Genomic DNA, 6,000 nt, shown 5'->3' on the forward strand with positions numbered 1-6,000 from the left:
CCACACATACAATTATCTGTAAGGTCAGTCAGTCAAGCAGTGAATTTCAAACACATATTCAACCACAAAGACAAGGGAGGTTTTCCAATGCCTCGCAAAGGGCACCTATTGGTAGATGAGTAAAAATAAAAAAAAACAGACATTGAATATCCCTTTGAGCATGGTGAAGTTATTAATTACAATTTGGACGGTGTATCAACACACCCAGTCACTACGAAGATACAGGCGTCCTTCCCTACTCAGTTTCCGGAGAGGAAGGAAACCATGAGGGATTTCACCATGAGGCAAATGGTGACTTTAAAACAGTTACAGAGTTTAATGGCTGTGATAGGAGAAAACTGAGGATGGATCGACAACTATGTTGTTACTCCACAATAGTAACCTAATTGACAAATTGAAAAGGAAGCATGTACAGAATATGTTTGCAACAAGGCACTAAAGTAATCCAGAAAAAAGTGTTGCAAAGCAATTGTCTTTTTGTCCTGAATACAAAGTGCTATTTTTGGGATAAATCCAATATAACCGAGTACCACTCTCCATATTTTCAAGCATAGTGGTGGCTGCATCATGTTATGGGTATGCTTGTAATCGTTAAGGACTGGGGAGTTTTTCAGGATAAAAAAAAGAAACCGAATGGAGCTAAGCACAGGCTAAATCCTTCAGGAAATTCTGGTTCAGTCTGCTTTCCACCAGACAATGGGAGATTAATTCACCTTTCAGCAGAACAATAACCTACAACACAAGGCCAACTCTACACTGGAGTTGCTTACCAAGAAGACAGTGAATGTTCTTGAGTGGCCGAGTTACAAATACTCGCAGCTGTAATCACTGTCAAAGTTGCTTCTACAAAGTATTGACTTAGGGGTGTGAATACTTAATGTAAATGACATTTCTTTAATTAATTTTAAATACATTTGCTAACATTTATATGGGGTATTGTGTAGGTGAGAGAAGAAAAATGTAATCCATTTTGAATTCAGGCTATAACAACAAATTGTGGAATACGTCAAGAGGTATGAATAGTCCTACAAACACACATTACCTGAAAAGGCATGTCAATGGTGCCATTTCCAATCTGATTGACATTTGGCAATGATCCACCATAGTACTGCCCACGGTTTTGTCCCAGCTGTAAATACTGGGTCTTCTGTAACTGTAACTGTATAAGGAGTGACGAAACAAAACAAAAAGCAAACATGGCATCAGATAATGTTCAGTATTAAATATGCAACAATAATTAAAAAACAAAATGAGTGTGACAGAGCACACAAATTTTGACCGACGAAAAAAACAAACACTTTCCTTGTTTCACATTGATTTTATAGATTACAAATCACTCCATCCATCTCAGTTAGAACCAAGGGGATAAGACTTGTCTGGCCGAAGCGATCACCTATTGTTGTGTGAAAATGACATTTACTCACCTTTAACCTCAATTTACCTAATAAACTTCATAGAGAAAAATAAATTTTTTCAGCAATTACAGATCACCCATGACTAAATTATGTTTTCATTATTTACAATCTTGCCACACCGCCTCACCTTGACATTGAATGGCACCACATACAGGCCTAGCTGGGATAACTATCACCTATATGAATGTCTTTCCATCCTTACAAAAACTCAAGGTCACACCCTTATAGGTTCAACAGTTCAAATAGTATGCAAATAGTTTATCTCAAATCAATCACATTTTATTGGTCACATACACATGGTTAGCAGATGTTAATGCGAGTGTAGCGAAATGCTTGTGCTTCTAGTTCCGACCGTGCAGTAATATCTAACAATTATCTATGATTGGCTGTGATTTCAGGTGGTGGCAGCCAACGACATAAACTCAGCAAATAAAGAAACGTCCTCTCACTGTCAACTGCATTTATTTTCAGCAAACTTAACATGTGTAAATATTTGTATGAACATAACAAGATTCAACAACAGACATAAACTGAACAAGTTCCACAGACATGTGACTAACAGAAATGGAATAATGTGTCCCTGAACAAAGGGTGTGGGGGGGGGGGGGGGGGGGGGGGGGGGGGGGGGAAATGGCCCTAGCCCTCACCCTCTGATCCAACAGGTCCCAGACATGCTCAATGGGATTGAGATCTGGGCTCTTCGCTGTCCATGGCAGAACACTGACATTCCTGTCTTGCAGGAAGTCACGCACAGAAGGAACAGTATGGCTGGTGGCATTGTCATGCTGGAGGGTCATGTCAGGATGAGCCTGCGGGAAGGGTACCATATGAGGGAGGAGGATGTCTTCCCTGTAACGCACAGCGTTGAGATTGCCTGCAATGACAACAAACTCAGCCCGGTGATGCTATGACACACCGCCCCAGACCATGACAGACCCTCCACCTCCAAATTGATCCCGCTCCAGAGTACAGGCCTCGGTGTAACGCTCATTCCTTTGACGATAAACGCAAATCCGACCATCACCCCTGGTGAGACAAAACCGTGACTCGTCAGTGAAGAGCACTTTTAGCCAGTCCTGTCTGGTCCAGCGACGGTGGGTTTGTGCCCATAGGCTACGTTGTTGCCGGTGACGTCTGGTGAGGACCTTCCTTACAACAGGCCTACAGGCCCTCAGTCCAGCCTCTCTCACCCTATTGCAGACAGTCTGAGCACTGATGGAGGGATTGTGCGTTCCTGGTGTAACTCGGGCAGTTGTTGTTGCCATCCTGTACCTGTCCCGCAGGTGTGATGTTCGGATGTACTGATCCTGTGCAGGTGTTTTTACACGTGGTCTGCCACTGCAAGGACAATCAGCTGTCTGTCCTGTCTCCCTGTCTTCGGCATCTCACAGTACGGACATTGCAATTTATTGCCCTGGCCACATCTGCAGTCCTTATGCCTCCTTGCAGCATGCCTAAGGCACGTTCACGCAGATGAGCAGGCACCCTGTCAGTAGAAAGGCCTCTTTAGTGTCCTAAGTTTAAGTGTGACCTTAATTGCTTAGCGTCTTTAAGCTGTTAGTGTCTTAACGACCGTTCCACAGGTGCATGTTCATTAATTGTTTATGGTTCATTGAACAAGCATGGGAAACAGTGTTTAAACCCTTTACAATGAAGATCTGTGAAGTTATTTTGGATTTTTACAAATTATCTTTGAAAGACAGGGTCCTGAAAATAAGATGTTTCTTTTTTTGCTGAGTTTACGTTTCAGAACGTTCTATTATGTACTAGAGATACTGAGTAATATCACGAGACAATCATTCTGTTATGTTGTTTAGAAAAGCTGGTAATCAAAGTTGTTTAATCCTATACGTAGACAGTACCCAAACTGTTCATGTCTGTCACGCACACGCACTATTGATTAAAGCAGGGAAATCATTTAATAACAATCTCTAAAGCCTATTTCTCCAGAGTATTTTGAAAATAGAGTAATCTCCCAATAGTGAGTCAAGTTTGAATACATCTTGTTATTTTGTTGACCGAAGATTACATGCATTTTGGGATCAGTGTTTCACAAATCCAACCACATATGAATCTAGTCAATAGGGTAAATGTGACTACTTGAGTGAACTTGTAGGCTCGCTGTCTACTGCACGGTCCAAAATTATTATCAAATACTGAGTATTAGACTTGCCCTTCCTATTATTGTATGCATACTGTATGTTACAAAGTAAGTATTATGTTTTTAGCCTCATACTATACTCGGGCTGGGAATTGCCTGAGACCTCATGATACGATATTATCACGATACTTAGGTGTCGATACGATATGTATTACGATTCTCACGATTCTATATGTATTGCAATTCGATACTGTGATTTTATTGCGATTCGATGTTCCAAACCTATATCGCTCGCCATATGTCTGCTGCAGAGTGTCAAGAGAGACAGTTTTTATCCATCATGGAAATAAAAGTGTTGTAAAAAAGCGCAGGTATACAGGCAACTAGCACAAAAATAATATTGCGTTATTGCCAAAATGATACGATACAATATATTGTCCAAAATAATATCCCAATATGTAGCTGTATCGACTTTGTCCCCTATCACTATAAGGCCAAAAGCAATATGTTAAAGAGATTCTCCAGTACTTTTGTATACTTTTTAGCTAGTAGATCTGAATGTAGTGCTCATGAGCCAAAAGTGGTCCCTGAAAATTGCAGATATGTGCACCTTGTCATTGCTCTCTCTCGCTCGCTCTGTGTGCATCTTGCTAGCTCTCACGCAAATGGTGAGGGGCTAAAACTCATTGGCTAGAACTGGATTTGCTAGGGGGCTGTCCCATGTGAGGTTAAATGTAGGGAAAAAGGTGCATCTTTCCCAGAAAAACAATCGCTTTCAAACTAGGGATTTCATGGCTGACTGAGGTAACATTAATTCTGCTCATAGATGCATGTCTGAACTACACATTGACACATCCACCCCAAAGTTCCAGAGCATGTCTTCAAATAGTGAAACCTACTCTTCCCAAATGTGTTTGTTGAAATTGCACCCAGGTATGATTTCCAAAAGGTTCCAGCCTAACACAACAAATCCCCCACTTCAGGAAATATAATAGAAGTCACCTCAATACTGAATGAATCAATTGAAATCAATAGAAAATGTGTTATTTTCTGTGAATTAAAAACAAAACTACACTGATGATTGTCCAATGTATTCAATGGATAGTACCATCCAAATAAGGATGCAGTAATTTAACCAGTCAGTGAGCTATGCCAATGTTGCTACAGTATCTCAGAACCCGCCCATTTGAAACTATTTCAAATGCGCTGGTTCTGCTGGCAACGTTTCTCAAATGCACCAATGTTATTTCGTATACATTTTGTAGAAAAATGTACTGCCAAAAGCACTGAAATGACATTGATTAAGAGCGCAATATGTTGCTGGCATTAGAGGCCTGCGGCATGCGGTTTGTCGTCAACATAATCTGTGCGGGTTTGTCCTCATCTTTAATATGCCACTGTCAATCATATTACTGTACTTGTCTGCCCAGTTTCACAGCACGACTGCTTTTCCCACCTGATTATTAGCCCGTGTGTCTTTGGTGATCTTTAACCTGAAAACACTGCTTCCCAAAATGCTTCAATACATAGAAATCGTTGTTCATCTGAAGCTTCTTCCTCGCCTAGAGTGCGATCAGAAAAACCAACGAACGTTTTATTTTGATGTGGCTTTCAAACACGCATGCACGCCCCACATTACTTGGCTACTGCCTTGCACTGGAGCTCTATTGTGCAACTTTTGAAGACGGAGGGACTTGAGTCGGGATACCTCTCCATTTGAGAATAACTACACGAAGACGATAATAAGACTGCTGGTTGCCATTCATGCCAAGAATATTAGCTGGCACGTAGGGGCTGTTTGTTATTGTTTACCTCCCTGGCTAAGCTACGTGACCATCGCGAATATTACTGAATTTGACAGCTCACCAGTAATAACAGCAAATGGGTTAAAAACAGACAAGCTTACCCTCGCTGCTCGGGTAATACTCAAATCTTTCATCACTTCCTCGAATGCTGCGGTCTCCTCTGCCTGCTTCTGATTGTGTAAAGCGATTTTCTCGCTGAATTTCCGCGGATTGTTTGATGTCGCCATGTTTCGCTCTTCTGCTCCGCTTTCCCTCAATGACGTTGCATGCACACGTCCTTGCGCGTGGGCGTAGGTTACGCGCACATCTGGAACGCCTGCATTCCCCACCTTTTTCACCAGGGATGGGTAAAATACAAAAAAAGTTATATTAAGTTAATCATTTTAGCCTCATTGTTGCTTGTCTGAACATGTTATCAACGGTCCACTTGTCAGACGTATGCGGATAATAACAAAATTAAGATGATGCTCCAAAGAACGTGTTTGTCAGGTTCTTCTTGTTTGCCTGCCTTTTGTAGCCACTTAGCCTGCACGACATAACAATACTCTATCCTGTGCCTCTTATTTTCCTCTGATGAAGGCTATAGCCGATAAATGTGGTTGTGTGTGTCTGTTCCTTTCCAATTCTTGTAGGCCTTGTGTCTTTAATAACTAGCCCCAGACCAGATGTCCCCACTCAA

General features: G+C 41.5%; 1 protein-coding gene across 2 annotated transcripts in view; it reads right to left on the reverse strand.

Annotated features, from left to right (window-relative positions):
• Positions 1-5,737, reverse strand: part of LOC106568953 (CREB-regulated transcription coactivator 1) — a 48,236-nt gene extending 42,499 nt beyond the window's left edge. The window contains exons 1-2 of one of the 2 annotated variants that reach the window (XM_082960748.1): positions 5,423-5,737; positions 1,043-1,159 (exon numbers count right to left, since the gene is read on the reverse strand). The gene's annotated coding sequence lies outside the window, so the exon portion shown is untranslated. The remainder of the gene's footprint in view (positions 1-1,042; positions 1,160-5,422) is intronic. The other variant, XM_082960749.1, reaches the window with a different exon arrangement.
• Positions 5,738-6,000: the final 263 nt, after the last annotated feature.

Source organism: Salmo salar, chromosome 14 (assembly GCF_965601325.2).
Source record: "Salmo salar chromosome 14, fSalSal1, whole genome shotgun sequence".
Classification (NCBI taxonomy): domain Eukaryota; kingdom Metazoa; phylum Chordata; class Actinopteri; order Salmoniformes; family Salmonidae; genus Salmo; species Salmo salar.